At 40.7% G+C, this 15,765-nt stretch overlaps 1 long non-coding RNA gene across 2 annotated transcripts; it reads right to left on the bottom strand.

Annotated features, from left to right (window-relative positions):
• Positions 1–506: 506 nt before the first annotated feature.
• On the bottom strand, positions 507–15,765 carry LOC146713090 (uncharacterized). Of its 2 annotated transcripts, XR_014919132.1 has the most exons (4): positions 15,566–15,765; positions 13,046–13,114; positions 11,607–11,685; positions 507–818 (listed from the first exon to the last, which is right to left on the bottom strand). It is a non-coding gene; the product is annotated as an uncharacterized LOC146713090 (long non-coding RNA). The 2 variants fall into 2 exon arrangements; XR_014919131.1 differs by lacking the exon at positions 15,566–15,765 and having other exon boundaries at positions 13,046–13,162.

Below are 15,765 nucleotides of genomic sequence, written 5' to 3' on the forward strand. Positions count from 1 at the left end.
TTCTTGATATTGTTTCAGATAAAGTTTGAGAGCTTCTGGTTCTTCAGATGATAAAACTGATTGAATTCATTTGATATGATGTGTTTCAAATGATTTACACTAACTCCACATGATGTTTATCTGTAAATAGTAAAGTGAAGCTTTAATAAAAGCGAATCAGTTAATCCACTGAATCTAAATGACAACTATATGCAGGACTCATATGAGGGCTGATAACTGCTTGGTTTAGGGCCAGAGTCATGAAGTAAATAATTTTATCCCTCTGGCTAATTTCACATTAAGTGTAAGAATGATTCTGTATTTTTATTATTTGCTTTCCTTTATTTTACACAGACAGCATTGAGCCTCCATATTTATACACACACAGCTGCTTCTTTAAAAGGAGGAAACTGTACAAAATAAAATTATTTTCTGGTTTTAAAATTTCTGGTTTTGACTTTATTAAAATGGTTATCCTTTATATTTTGTCAAAAACAAAAGAACCACATGAGAAGAAAAAGTGTGAACAAAGGTTTATTAATCCTATAGTGAAACAAAATCACTAGTATGGGAAACAGAACAAAGTGCCAAACTCATAGAGTGACTTTATTATCATTGTTTATTTTAAGTACTAAAATAATTCCAGTTAAACTTATGTGATTTTTGAAGCATATGAGTTTAAATAAGTGGAAAAAAATCTGAGTAATCTTTTGAACTTGTGGTTGTCTCCTTGTCTGAGGTGCTGGGTAACCAGTTAGAGACCAGCAGCTGGACATCAGTGGTTGGACTGGTGGGCTACTTCAGTGAAGAGTAGACGACGTCTGGCTCTGGTTTAAAGTCTGAACACAAACACACACAGTTCAAACAACAGAAAACATGATTACAAGCTGTGTAGTTAAATAAAACCTCAAATGTCCACCACTCTGCATCACGTGCAGTCCCAGTTCAGACTTTACTGGGAACGAGCTCAGATATAAAATACTTTACTTCCTGCACTGCCTACACTTTAGCTGCTTATTGAAATAAAACTAAATAAATAAATACATAAAATAAAACCTGGAACCCACAAAACCAATTATGTTACAAGAGTCAGACTGTCACGGTCCGCAGTGGCTGACCGTGTGGTCGAGTGTTTGGAGGACCCAGGTGCGGACACAGATGAGCAGACAAAATTAACTTTAAAGAAAAGAGAGCCTTTATTTGAGGCTGGAGTACATGAACTAAACTAAACAAGAGCTGAACAGGGACAACAACTAAACAGGAACCTAAACTGGGAAGAACAGTGAGACCATGAACAAGACTGTGCCAGAACATGAAGGAACTATGAAATATAAGAATAAGCATCATGAGTCATGACCTGCACAGAGACTTGAAACCTGACATGACATAGGGCGTGGAACACAGACGACGCGACACAGACTGAATGAAACACAGTGGTGGTGTCCCAATAGGGCTTTGGAGCGCGATGTCACGGGGGTGGGCGTGGAAAGCATTTTGGCCCGATCCGCCATTTTGGGGGTCTAGCGCAAGTGAAAAGGGAGCGAAGGCACACACAACAGCCATGGTTTGTATTTGCTGTGTGGGCAAGAGAATAATCTTGAAAATTGTTTATCTTTTCATTCTTTCCCAACCTGGAAGCAACATGAGGCAGCTCGTGTATCGATGTTACCAAACTCAGGCGTCTAGCCTGGAGAGCAGCTGTGAGACGAGCTGACGTGCAGCTCTCTTCCATCTCCAAATATCTGTTGGTGCTCCAGACATTTTCATTCCGGTAAGTTCTAAATATGTTCATATCACTCTTTATAGCCTATTAGTTTTATTTTCGATGCGCTCTGAGCTCATAGCAAATTAGAACAAACATCCTACTGAGTGATTTTGCAGAACTACCTTCTATTTATAGAGTTGCTAATAATTTGGCATTATTGCAGCAAACCAGCCTATGAAATGGATGAAACATCGGGACTGGGTTCCAGCACTACACAAGGGACCTGCTTCAAACAAACCACCATGCCAATCAGATTACTTCTTCCATGTGAGGGTGAAGAGGTGACCCTTCTGGATAAGATGGTGAAGGTTTGCTGCGTTTGTTGAACAGTGTGATAATAAAACCAGGGAAGAATGAAACCTGCTCCTGTTACATATTCTAAAGTCTTGTGCTGTTAAAATTGCTGTATTTTTTCAAAAGATAGAGTAAATAAAGTAATGTTAGTAGTGGGTGATATCATGTAAACACTCATGATTTTGTGTAAACATTTTGTCATTTGTAAACTATAAATGACATGATTCTACACTGTAACTGATGTGATGTTCTATAAAATGGTTTTAAGTTTTAAAAAAGAGGCAAAAATTAGTTTGTTTGTTTATTCAACTTTTGAACAGTGGGACTCAGTCAGTACATATTCAGTAAATGCTAATTATTTACACAGCAGTGCACTACAGGCATAAATCTAGACCCCTAGATAAAACATTATGGCATTATAGCAGTGACAACTCCTTTCATTCCCACGACCCACAGCTTTACTGTGTTCCAGCAAAGTATCCAATAGCAGTGACAACTCCTCCAAAGTAGTGGGATTTTTCTGTTTTGAGGATGGCTCCTTTTACCTGTCGGATGGTCTGACAGGTGGTCCCATATATCCCACAATTCATAGCGCGGTGGTGGGTGTGGATAATTTTGCCGCAAAATACAGCAGAAAGGAGCGGCCAAAGAGGTTATATATATATATATATATATATATATATATATATATATATATATATATATATATATATATATATTAGGGGTGCAACGATATTCATATCGATATTGAACCGTTCGATACAGTGCTTTCGGTTCGGTACGCATATGTATCGAACAATACAAAATTTGTAATTTATTTTATCAACTTTCCTTCTGACGATGGTAAATGGCCTGCATTTGTATAGCGCTTTACTCAGTCCCTAAGGACCCCAAAGCGCTTTACACTACATTCAGTCATTCACCCATTCACACACACACTGGTGACGGCAAGCTACATTGTAGCCACAGCTGCCCTGGGGCGCACTGACAGAGGCGAGGCTGCCGGACACTGGCGCCACCGGGCCCTCTGACCACCACCAGTAGGCAAACACGGGGTTAGTATCTTGCCCAAGGATATTTGGCATGCAGCCAGGAGGCAGCCTGGGATCGAACCACCGACCTTCTGGTTAGTGACTGACCTGCTCTGCCACCTGAGCTACAGCCACCCGATGAGCGCTCAGTGAATCTGCGTTCGACTACTCCGCCTAGGCTGCACTGTCGAGCGCAGATCCACTGAGCGCTCAACACAGACAGCATCGTCAGAAGGAAGAGCGCAGGGCAAGCTAGCGAGACAGAAGTTAAGCTCTCCTTGCAACATGGACCTCCCCCACCCTCATTCAGATCTGGCGTTTGGAATTATTTTGGTTTTCATGTGACATATTGCAAGAAACTCCGTCCCGGGTCTGGTCCGTGGATCGGGTTTCCCCGAGGCGTGGGCGTCTATAACCAGAGTTTCGTCTTTACCCTATAAGATTCAAAATTATTCTTAAGTAACACTCAGCAATATATTCTCAAGTAACACTCAGATATGCCGTGTTGTGGCCATTTTTGTTGAATGTTTATAAAATGCAATTTGTATTCATTTTTGTTTTTTCTTTAAAGGTGTAAGAATATTCTGACCTGGTTTTGTTATGTAAATTTGTAATTAATTTTATTGGAGAAGCTTTTGGAAAGTGATTGGTTTATTAGCTTATGGACCCTCCCATTAATCAAGAGATTAAGAGCACCCTGGATGGGAGTGGTAAAGAGGTTTTCGTTTTTTGTTTGCCAAATGTCAGATGGGAAGACGGGAGGGTTAGAAAATGATTTTTTGACCACTTTTGAAGTTGTTAAAGCAAATTAAATTAGCTTTCGTTTAATTTTAAGTTTAAAGAAGTTATTTGGTTGATTTTTGTTTATAATTTTGCACGAAATAAACCACATATGATTTTTAAACAATGGAGTCAGAAGTGCGTTCTAAAACAAACCTCCCGTTGCCACCCACGGCCTTTTTTTGGACTTTTTTGGTGTTTGGAACGTAAAAGGCCGCGACATGCCGTCAGCGGGTTAGTTACGACGTCGGGAGCAGTTAGGAGAACAAAATGATACAGAGACTGTTCAGGTTGCTTTCCCAAAATCAACTCAAAGTTTTATTCTTCTGTGCAGCGGTATTTATAGGCAGAAAGTTCGTGTGTCAACAAGTTTCAAGTTAGAACCATATAAGGAAGGTCCCCCCCACTCTGAAAGAGGCCTTCTACAATCGTATCTCAACACACCTTTGACAGGTCCGTTCAACACTAGACAGTTAGAATCCTTTGTTCTACAATTGCAGTAAGATGCACTCTCAAGGCCTATAAATCTTATACAGAGGTCTCCTACATCCGTGAGTTCTGACACAACCCAGATGGTCTTCACATAAACATCTTCTGCAAGGGAGTGATAAGTAAAAGAGTGATTTGTTGGTGTTTTCCCTCCAACCTTAGTATCTACTTTCACACCATAAAATCTTGAGTTGACAAAGCAAGAGAAAATGACGGTTAACATAAAGAGCCTTGTTGAGTCACAGAATCTTCTTGTCTAATATCATAAAAACAAGTACCCAGTACATGCTCCCATAATACTAAAATATCTAACAGTTATGACCCTGAAGGTAAGCGAGTCATGGACTAAAGTAAAACAGTATGTTGGATGTGCCATGCAATGCTCAATTACATGGGTGGGAACTAGTGTGTTAGCGCAGTTAGCTCGTTAACGTGTTGGCCATCTAGCCCCATGCACGGGGCGATCGACGGTAGCTCGTTAACGGAGATTTGCCGTGTTGTGGCGTTAAGGTCATTTCAACGAGATTAACCTGAAAGCACTAGTGGGAACACAACGAATATGACTATACATATGATATACATTTCTGTTCGTGTAGACAGCAACAGATATGATATGATTTTCAACAGTTTATCATAGTTAATTGACCCCATTTAATTGTAGGCTGTCAGCCGGCAGACTCAGACGATCTCTTTTTGCAGCAAAAATAATAACTGAAGTGAGATAAATTCATCTTACAGATATTACAGATATAAAACATATATCGACAAAGTTTCACTTTGAGCACATAATTTGCAGTTTGCACTTGTTATTATGATAATCAGCATATTACAAAATTACAAATTGCACTAATATTGTATCATGCATGAAGTATTGTGATAATATTCTATCATGCTGTGTTTTGACATCCACACCACTAACATCCATCTATCTCTGTCTCCATAGTGTCCAAGATAAGATGTGCGTATGTTAAGCACCTTTGCTTAGGAGGCTTCCAGTGGGCACTGTAGTTAGATCCCTGAACCATGTTAACTGGCTCCCTCTGATGTGGGAGAGCAGCAACTCTACAATAAGCCAATCCTGAATAACCAAACTCCTGATACGATCCGCTATCATGTACCACAGGCTTGATTTGTTCCTGTGGGGCCATCACCTGCAGGAGGAGGCTTGGTGTTCTGATGCTTTGTGGGCTGGGTGGCAGTCAAAGGCAGACGCCATGGTGTCCAATCCCTTAGATGTGGCACTCTCATTTCAATTTTATGATCAAATATACAAGATTTAAATCTATTGACAGATATGCCATGTATGATATATTGACATAAAACTGTCATTTTAATAACTTTATTTTCACTCTCACTGTGTTTATAGGAAGGTATTAAAATTTTAAACAGGGACAAAAATGACATGAGCAAAAGATTTACAGACAGTGCCATGTCATCTTAAAGTGTTATTGAGAGCAAGCGAGCAAACACTTGTTTTTAAGGAGTAATTTGGAGTTGAAATATATTTGCTAAATATAAAATCTCCACTGTGTTCTCTCCTGCCTTCAGGTGTCTGTCTAAGTGGGTCGTCATTACAACGGACTCATTTTAAATGAAACAGATATGATCTCCTGGTAAATGGACTGACTTTTTCAAGTCTTATTGACCACTTAAAGTGCATTACAGCAGAGGACTGAATCACTGACCCTCCAATTAGCGGAAGACCTCCTGAGCCACTGTTATTATAATTAATGTAATTATAAGAAATTACAGAAATAGTGCTAAGCGATGATGACCACAAGGAACAACCAAAAGGGACAGAAAAAGCTGCAGTGAAATCAGTGCTGGGAGGAGAAGTAAAGTGCTTCAATCAGAAAAGTAACAGATGCCTCATCAGAAAGTTGGGGCTGTGCTGCTCAGAGCAACATCTGACCTGCTGATAGACTGCTGCTGCTGTAAATGCTGTGTGCTGCTAAATGAACTGGTCCAGGCATAGCAGTTCACTGCACTGTGGTCCCACTGTGAATTCCAGATGACAGCACTAATGGATGATCCCAGGGTGCAATCATCTCTATCCCTGCTGCCCTGTTCAGCAGATGGGCTGTAATTCCAATTCAGACCTCTGAGGCTGAGAGCTCCTTAATTCAGACATGCAAAAGTCATTAAACTTCTTACGTATATACTCCTGCTGGAGACCTATGATTATATAATTTCAATTGATGTAAGGAAAAAGAGCCGTCCTCCAAATACTTTCCTACAATTACATTTGACAGTTGGTCTGGAGGATTAAACCTAAGATCATGTTTGCCTCCATCTGTGTATCTATACTACTGTATGAGTATGTTCGTTTACAGTCGCTGGAACAACCGTGTTAACACAATTAACCGCAACATCACAGAATAGCCCAGCAGCACATAACCACTAGCAAGATCCCAGCATGCCTGGCACATTTTTTTCTTTTTCTTTTTTTGCATGACTCAGATCCCAAAACATATTATTTTAGGCATATAGACCTCAAGTGTGTAACTTAACTCAGATACACAGAATACTGGCAGAGAAATGTCATGTTTCTGCTTAATGCCAAGCTGCTCTACCCATTCGGCCAACATTTTCTCTCCAGCTTCTCAAATATACCGTTAGGTAACAGTTACCAAAGTTAAATGAGTTCAGGTTCACTGATGGAGCTAAGTTCAGGCCTCTGAAACAGCAGTGTTTCAAAAAGAGCAGGCGTAAACTTCAGACTCAGTCTCACCGCTGCTGTTTTTTATTTTTATATTTGCTTTGATATGAAGCATTTAACCTTGCTAGCTTAGCTTACATAACCTTAATGCATGATCACTAGCAATTTTGGGAAAGAGAATTTAATGGATTCAAGTTCTACCATTTTTTAGGAGGATTAATTACATTGTATGATACCTTAATTCAAATAATAATTAAAGCGAGTTGATTAACGCGCCGCTGCAGCACACCCCATGACCCTGACCCACATCCCAAACCAGATGTTGAATGCCTACAAAATATAAGGATGTTTAAATGTAAGAGAAAGCAAAGAGGGAGATGATACTTCAATTTAAACCACAAACATGTTTTCACACTTCGTGCACAACATCTGATCCAGTCTTTGTTGAGAAGTTGACTTCGGCAATGAGCTAGTGCAAGATGAGCTGGCCTGAACGTGTTCAGGGATTTAAGCTCTAAACGCACAGATAACAAGTGGTGTACTTCCACCTGTGATTGACCTGCGCGAGTGTCTTACTGTTCAAGCATCCAGCCACAGGGGAGCTTGGCTGCAGCAGAGCCTGAACCCTCTGGGGAGCAGGGTAACAGAATCGCAGGCTTATACAGATATCTACACAAAGGACAAGCTGGCGCTGGCAGGTGGCCCCAGCATAGATAAGTGTGTTTTCTGTTTTGGGGGAAAGGAGGCGGGGGTGTGAGTGAAGGAAAGACTGCTCACTTACTGGCCTGTTTCCTTCTGAGAGTGATGATGCCTCCCGTGGGTGTAACACGCAAGGAGGTGGGACTCTTGAGTGTACTGTAGACATGCTTATGTCTGCGTTAATGCATGAGAGCCTTCCCCCAACCCCAGCAGTCTTTTTTTTTTTTTTTTTTTTTTTTTTGCCTGTCCCATTTGGTTCTTTAGCCATCAGGATTGTTGTCTGAAGACCAACAAGGATACCCAATGGATTTACTTTGCCAAATGGATCTTCGTGGCATTGCCGTATTGGTCCATTTGGTCGATCTTTGTTTTTATTATTTATTATATTTTATTTTCAGATGTTACAGATGGGACAGACATGAGTGAGGGATAGGAAAGGGAGAAAGAAAGAGGACGGAAAGGAAAAACAGAAGGGGAGAGGGACAGTGAGAAAGGGGGGGAGAAAAAAAATAAAAATCTCCTGGATCACCTGTTGAGAGAAAAATAGAAAACAAGCAAAAAAAACAAAGCAACATACTAAACACAACACCATCGCATTAATCTAGCTAAGTGTAAACAGCAGTAAATACTAAATATTCAATGTTGTTGTGCAGCACGCAGGACAGATGTGCTTCGAAGTAGTAGCCAAGAAAGGTGTAATTTGGGTCTACGAGCAGTGAACACCCGTGTGCATACCTGTGTGGATCAGCGCGCTTGTATTCCAAAGGTTTCTCCATGTAACGATCTGCAAGGGAGTGTGGGGGGGGCCACAGCCCCATCCTCCAGGGTGTGAAGCGGGTATGGAGGAGATCAAAACTCCAGACATCCAGAGGCCCCCAGAACACAAGAGACCATGGAAGACCAACAGAGGGGCAGCCGCGCCACTGTTCCAGTAAGAGTTGAGGAGAGTCCCAGATGAGGGTTCACTCAGCAGCCGCGGAGCAGAAGCCAGGGGGAGTTGCAGTGACGCGCCCATGAGCTCCGCCGGCAGCCAGCTGTGCCTGAGTGACCGAGCCCCAGGCCGAGAGGCCGGGGGCACCCCACCTCCGAAGGGGCCCGAGCGAGCCCCAGGCTCCAGGACCCGATAAGCGGCCGCCAAGGTGTGTACCTGGACGCCCACCCCCAGACACAAAGAACCACCAACGCACCGACACCTGAGGGAGTCCGCCACCGGCAGGGGAAGTGGTGGTGGGTGGAGATAGGCCTCCAAACCTTGGAGGGCCTGAGGTGTCCCCAGAGAGGTGGCGTCTGATACCCAACCTGACATATAGACACAGACATACAGGCACACACAGACACAAACATTCATTCCCACCCTCATGCTCTCATGTGCACTTACTCCACACTCAACCAACGTGGAGACAGACATAAAGAGACGCTGTACACACGATCACACTCCCCAAGCGTACTCTACAAACCGGGTCTAGGTACCCTTGCCCCTGGAGGGGGGAACTGCACCCAGACCCACCTGGATCTGGGTGCAGTTCTGTACTGTACTTTTGAGTTAAAATATATATTTATAATTTTAATAAATGACAAATTAAAAAGGCATGAACATTTTTTTGTATCGAAAAAATATCGAACCGTGAATTTTGTGTATCGTTGCACCCCTAATATATATATATATATATATATATATATATATATATATATATATATATATATATATATATATATATATATATATATATATATATATATATATATATCATAATAATCTGACAATACTATAATATTGTCCATATTATATTTACATTATCACAGTGAGATGACTTTGGTCTCATGAACAACATTAACTGATTGTTATTTACTAACTAATCTTAAACGACTGTTCAGCACAGAAATGAAGCCCAACAATCATGTTTTACAGTCCCGTGGTCTCAGCCTCAGATACTCAACTAATCAAAGTGATGTCATGACAAAAATGAATGACCAACAAAACATTTTTCTCCTTCATTTCTGTCAAACAATGCTGTATGTAACGTGTCTCGCGGTTAGTATCATGGTTGCTAGGCTACCTGAACAGTGCGACGAAGCATCCCATTTCACAAGCCTCTCACTTCCGCACTTCTCATATGACCCTGCCATAAAATTCTAAATATGAATGGAAAACTGATTGATAATATCAGTGTGTGAATGTGTGTGTGAATGGGTGGATGACTGGATATGTAAAGCGCTTTGGGGTCCTTAGGGACTAGTAAAGCGCTATATAAATACAGGCCATTTATCATAATATAATTAGTATGATACAAATGTATAATCTATTTTCCAAGCTGTTGGTTACGTATTTTAATGAAAATAAAAAATAAAAACAGGAAACAGGAACAATTATTCTCTTCACAGTTTTTACCACTTTTAAACACCTGCTGAGAAACAACAACAGACTACAACAAACTGGGGGTGTTTGTGTGAGTAAAACTGCGCGACCACATAGCTGCCATCTTTTGTTAATGCAAACTGGCACCCCTCCCCACAGAGGCCAAAGCAAGTGTGTTCTCACAACGCTATTTTTAGCCAAGCAGCAACACAGTATGAAAGTGTTTTCAGCCTATGGTTCACTAGAATCAACAGCAGGAAGCTGCTGCTGTGGTTTTACATGCAGAAGTCAAAATGATTCATTGTATTAAAGGGACAGTTTTTCACCCTGAACACACAGTTAAAGACTTTTAGTCTGTTCATATGTCTCATTATACGCCTCACATTCACAACAAATTCATCCTGGTTACATCCTGCTGCCAAAAGTAGATTTAGAAGATACACCTGACCTGCTTTCAGACTAACTGCTTAGTTACAGCACTTCTAAAAGTCATACCACACCTGACATCTGGGCCATACAAGGTCAGCCTATACCATGGTCTAGATTATTAGTCAAAATTGACCAAAGTAAACTGCACATTTGGACCAACCAATGCTATATTGATATTCTTCAATATAAATATATTTTCATATATGTTTATCATGTAACAGTTGAACCTGATCTTGAATACATGCTGTACAAAAAAAAAGAAATAACAAGAAAAATGATTAAATAAATAAAAATAATGGCTGAAAGGTTTAGGAGTTTCAGCTCCTTAACATGTGACACCCTCTTTTCAAACAGACCAAACAAAATGGGACAATTGACTCAAAGTGTCAAACAAACAAAGTGTTTGTTACTGATGATGTGACACAGGACAGAAGCAGCTGAATGAGGTGTTCAGAGACCTACTGTCTGCTTAAGTCCAGCTAAATGTAGTCAAACTGATTGGATAGAGATGACTTATCAGCAGAGTTGTGTAGTCCATTATTGTCCAATTTTTAAGCTATGAAGACCAAAAAGGGGTTTCATGAAATCAGCAAAAGTCAGCACAAGATCTAGAGTGTGATTAGGACTTGGGCTCATTTACATTTCGATAGAAGCCAACTGAGTCAATCAATAAATAAAAAGTTGAAAATGTTAAAGTTGTTACACATATATGTTGGTTGGTTGATCAGTAAAGTAGAGTGGAAGATTTCTGCCTCTTTCTCAGCCTGTGTTTTTTTGATAGAACTGCTAAATGACCAGCTCACATGGGGAAAACAACTATTCCTGGAAATGAAGTTTAGCTGCCTTAATTATCTGTGGAATTCTTTATCTGTCAGGCATTGGGAAGGCTCCCTGTGATTATCTGGAATCCATAGATTGCCTGACAATTTGTCAAAAAAGAATAATTTAGTGTTGTTCTTGTGTCTAATGTTTTTTGAGAGATAATGACTTGGAGCTCTGGATTTGTGTCTCCTCCCAGAATCAAACTGAGACTCTATCGCGTGTTAGATAAACGTGGAAATCATTACAGTGTAAGGCCACTCTGTAGACATGAACCATGATGAAAACAATCACTAGCAGACTTACCTTTATTTTGGCTTTCTTTCACCATGATTTCTTCATAAGTGCTCTCACCAGTTTGAGTAAACAGCAGCTGGATCACTCCCTGCACAATAAAGGACACACAGAAGACATCAGTGCAGGCAGAACAACTCATAGCAGAGGATATATATTAATGCTACTGCAGAAATATTTAGACAAGAAACAATTTGGATACAAAAAGTAATTGAAAACACTGGAAACATGACTGTTCATCATCAGGATTAGTGTATTGAGTCAGCATGTCAGGATACTAAAAAAATATAAACGTTTCAAACATTTCAGAATTTTGAAAATAGACACAGACATAAGCTGAATTCAAAATATTGGTGTCACATTAATATGAAGGAACAAGGGCACCCAAAGGTAAACTGTGAATAATACCAGAGTAAATGAATTAATGAGCGTATTCATGAGAGTCATTATTAACTTGTCTGTCTTTTTAACCCCCCTGTGTTGAAACACCTGCAGCTGAAGTGTTTTCTTTCTATCAGAAACAGGATGCTGGACGACTGCAGAGCTGTTAGCTTCAGTTAACCACAGACCACAAACACACAGTCCTGTACAGAAATGGTAACGGATAACACGCAACAGCAAACTTTAAAGACAAACTCATATCATATCTGATTAAAATAATCAAGGTGTTACATTTTGGACAAGGAAGCAAATAAAAAAAAGTATGCATCAATGGAAATGAAAGGATAAATGTAAACTAAAACAATTCTTGTTACATCACACATTTTTTTCACTCGCATACTCCATAATGTCCTCATCCATTATATATATATATCAACCGTAATCACAATCAGCATCAAACTTAAACCAAGTCAGAAAGACTTTTGCCAAAGGAAGCAATTCTTCTAACAACTCAGCAGTTATACATTTTATGTCTTTAGGTTTTTGTTTTTTGTTTTGTTTTTTTCAGTGTTTAGTAGTAAAATGTATGCAAACTTTTCAAAATTCTTACAGTTTGCATTAACTGGGCGGTGGCCTCTTTGACAGACAGGTTGCTGATGACACAGGCAGTAGGCTGTAGCTGTGAGCTGTCTGCTACCTAATGGGAATCCCCCGTAGTGGACCACTGGACTACTGTACCGTCTGAGCTTTTTTAATGCAATTTCTATTCTGGCCAATAATATGGCTGGTGTGTAGTTAACTGTACTACCAGACTATTCACAAAGTCTGAGCTCCAGTTTTGGTGGTTAGTTAGCAGCCATCTGTGTCTGACCACATAATATCAATGTATTTAGCTTAAAACAAAGCTTTTCTAAATACAAATTATTCACTTTTGGTTGCAAAAACCACCCCTTTCCAACAGTGTTCCAATTTTCTAAAATAACCCTTCTCTTCTGACAGATCTGATCTCAAAACAACAAGAACTAGACCATGAAAAAAGAAAAGAAAAACCCAAAAAGAATGAACATTACCTCTGCATTGCTTGATTGGATGTTTTCGACAGTGTGATGTTTTGATGTTGCAGTATGTCATGTTTTCTTCTGCTGAAATGAACCAAATTTAAGATCAATTACTGTAAAAATTGTCACTGGAAATTTACTCAAGGAAAAAAAAAACATTTTGTCAACATTCCTACATTTTAATGTATTGTAATAATTGTTGTTATTGGTGTGATTCAAAATGGCACCTGTGGTTGGCACGCCATCTACTGCTCTCTCTTATTTGTCTCATTTTATTGTTTTTAGCCAACGTTGTACAGCATCTCAGTTCCACACTGTCTTGCGATTGCCAGATACTGAAAAAAGGTTCATGGCCCAAAGTTTTAGCTCTGCTTGGTAAATGTAGCCAAGATTCTCTGCCTCCTCATCTGGAAGCAATACCATTGTGCTGGATTCCCATACCACCGCCACCATCTATGCGCAAGCGACGCAGGAAACGAGGTACCTGTGGAGGTCACCTCGCTAAGCTGAGACTCTGGATTTCTTACCTTCCCAACAATCTTCACTTCATTCATCAATCTTTTCCATGAATCCTGGTGCCATGACGTGGACCCTGCGGACTCCTGGTTGGTTCCCTTTGTTGGCTCTATCAAGAGGAGCCCTCTTCAATCCCTGCCTCTTCACCATTTGCGTTGGTAGGGAGCGACTTTATCCAACATTCGACCTGTGGCTCAGGTTGTTGCTGCAGGGGACCGACCCAGCTCCCCTCAGGTTGGGTTTAATAAATATCAGATCAGTGGCAAATGAAAATGTCTTTTCTTTCCATGCATTGGATTTCCTCTGTCTGACAGAAACCTGGACTTCACCTGGTGAGTTAAGCACCTTTTCTTAACTACTGCCAGCTGGCTTTGTTTATTTTAGCGCTCCAAGATCTTCTGTTTGTGGTTAGCTGTTGTTTTTAAAGCACACTTCGCCTTTAAGCAGCTATCCTCAAGAAGATGCTACACCATCTTTGAACTTTGTTTGTGTGAACTGGGCCACTCGCTGCTGTATGCAGTGGTTTAACTGCCTCCTAAATATAATAATGATTTTTTTTTTATCTCAGTTCTCTGACATTCTCGCTGACAGTGCATCACAATATGACCAGATCCTGCTACTCTGTGATTTTAATATTCACATCTGTTGCCCAGGGAAGCCCCCTGGCTAAGGACTTCATGGACTTCATAAACTCTTTTCATTTTATTTAATCTGTTAAGGGTGGCACTCAAGAATGGGTTATCTGTCTGTAACTTACATGTCGAGGATGCTACATTCTCTGACCATGTGCCCATTTTATATATCACTTTCACTATATTTCTAAAGCCCTTCAAAAACAACATTATAGCTTACCAAAGTGCTGTACAAAATATAATATACAAAGGGTAAAATGTTTAACACAGATCACGACCCAAATTAGGTTAAAACCCAAGGAGAAGAGATGTTTTTAAACGAGTTTTGAAAACAGCAAGGGATGGAGCCTGCCTGACCTCCAGACACTCGCTCCTCTGGATTTATAAAATGTCTTTGGGACATTAAAAAGCACCTGGTTTGCTCCTTGTTGCTCTTGGTGCTGCTCTTAAACAGGTTGCACCTGTCCAACGCTGTTGAGGCTTCGGCTCAAATACAGCAGAGCATTTTTCTACACTGTTCGATCAACTTGTATCCAGTCATTCTAAGTTGTCCAGCTCAGATGGATTACTCTTTCATCTGGACTGTCATGGTCTGGGTGAGTCCTTGGGTTTTTCCACTCAGTCACAGTTCCACCCCTGGGCAGAGTCGCTGCTTTCCTGCATGTCTCCACACCTGCTGCCAATTGAGCTGCCAGTACTTAAGACCGGCGCTCACCAGTCCTCTTCCTCTTCGTCAAGTCTTCAGCTAACCACATTATCCTGTTGTCTGCTACCTCCATCTCCTGGCAATACACGCTTTCATCCTGAAGCTGGTTTGTGCTTGGCAGCTCTTTGTGTCACAGCACCTCTCGGATTCACTCACCTGCTTGCCCTCCTGTCACAGTACTCAATCGGGCCAAAACTGCTCACTCTGACCACTCACTCCTTCTTTGCCATTCCTCCACCTGCCAAAAGTTCAGAGCCTCCAGGTCATGTTTCCGGCCCCTGTACATATCCCCTCGTCACAATCCTCTGGTGCTTTTGTAAATCAACTATTTCTCATAGTTTAGCATCACTCCTGTTTACCACCATAATTGAAGTCCCATGTTATTTCTCATAGCTCACAGTATTTGTCAGGCCCTAGAAAATAAAGTTCTGTTAATTACACTCATCCTTGCCTCTGAGTATGATCTGCATTTGAGTCTGGTTGTCGGGTTCGGCCTCGGCCGTGACATGGACTATGTAAATCTGTTCTTGATGTTGTTGATTACCTAAGCTTTGGAATGATCTCCCTTTTCACATCAGTTTCAGTGGTGGTCTTTAAATCCAGGATAAAAACCATTTAAAAACTATGCATCTATACAGAATGGAACATCTATACACATGTAAAATCAGGAAGTCTCACCTTCAGGTTTCCTGTGAACACATCGTCTCACCAGCAGAACCAGTAACACCAGTAGAACCACAACACACACTGATCCAACACATGACAACACATAGAGAACAGGAGGAGAGAGTGATGGAGGAAGAGTGATGGAGGTGGAACCAGGAGGAGAGGTGGATGTAGGTGGAGGTGTGGATGTAGGTGGAGGTGTGGTGGTGTGT

Source organism: Copadichromis virginalis, linkage group LG3, assembly GCF_057382275.1.
Source record: "Copadichromis virginalis isolate Kocher_CV1m ecotype Utaka linkage group LG3, C_Virginalis_male_GT1.1, whole genome shotgun sequence".
In the NCBI taxonomy this organism is placed as follows: Eukaryota; Metazoa; Chordata; class Actinopteri; order Cichliformes; family Cichlidae; genus Copadichromis; species Copadichromis virginalis.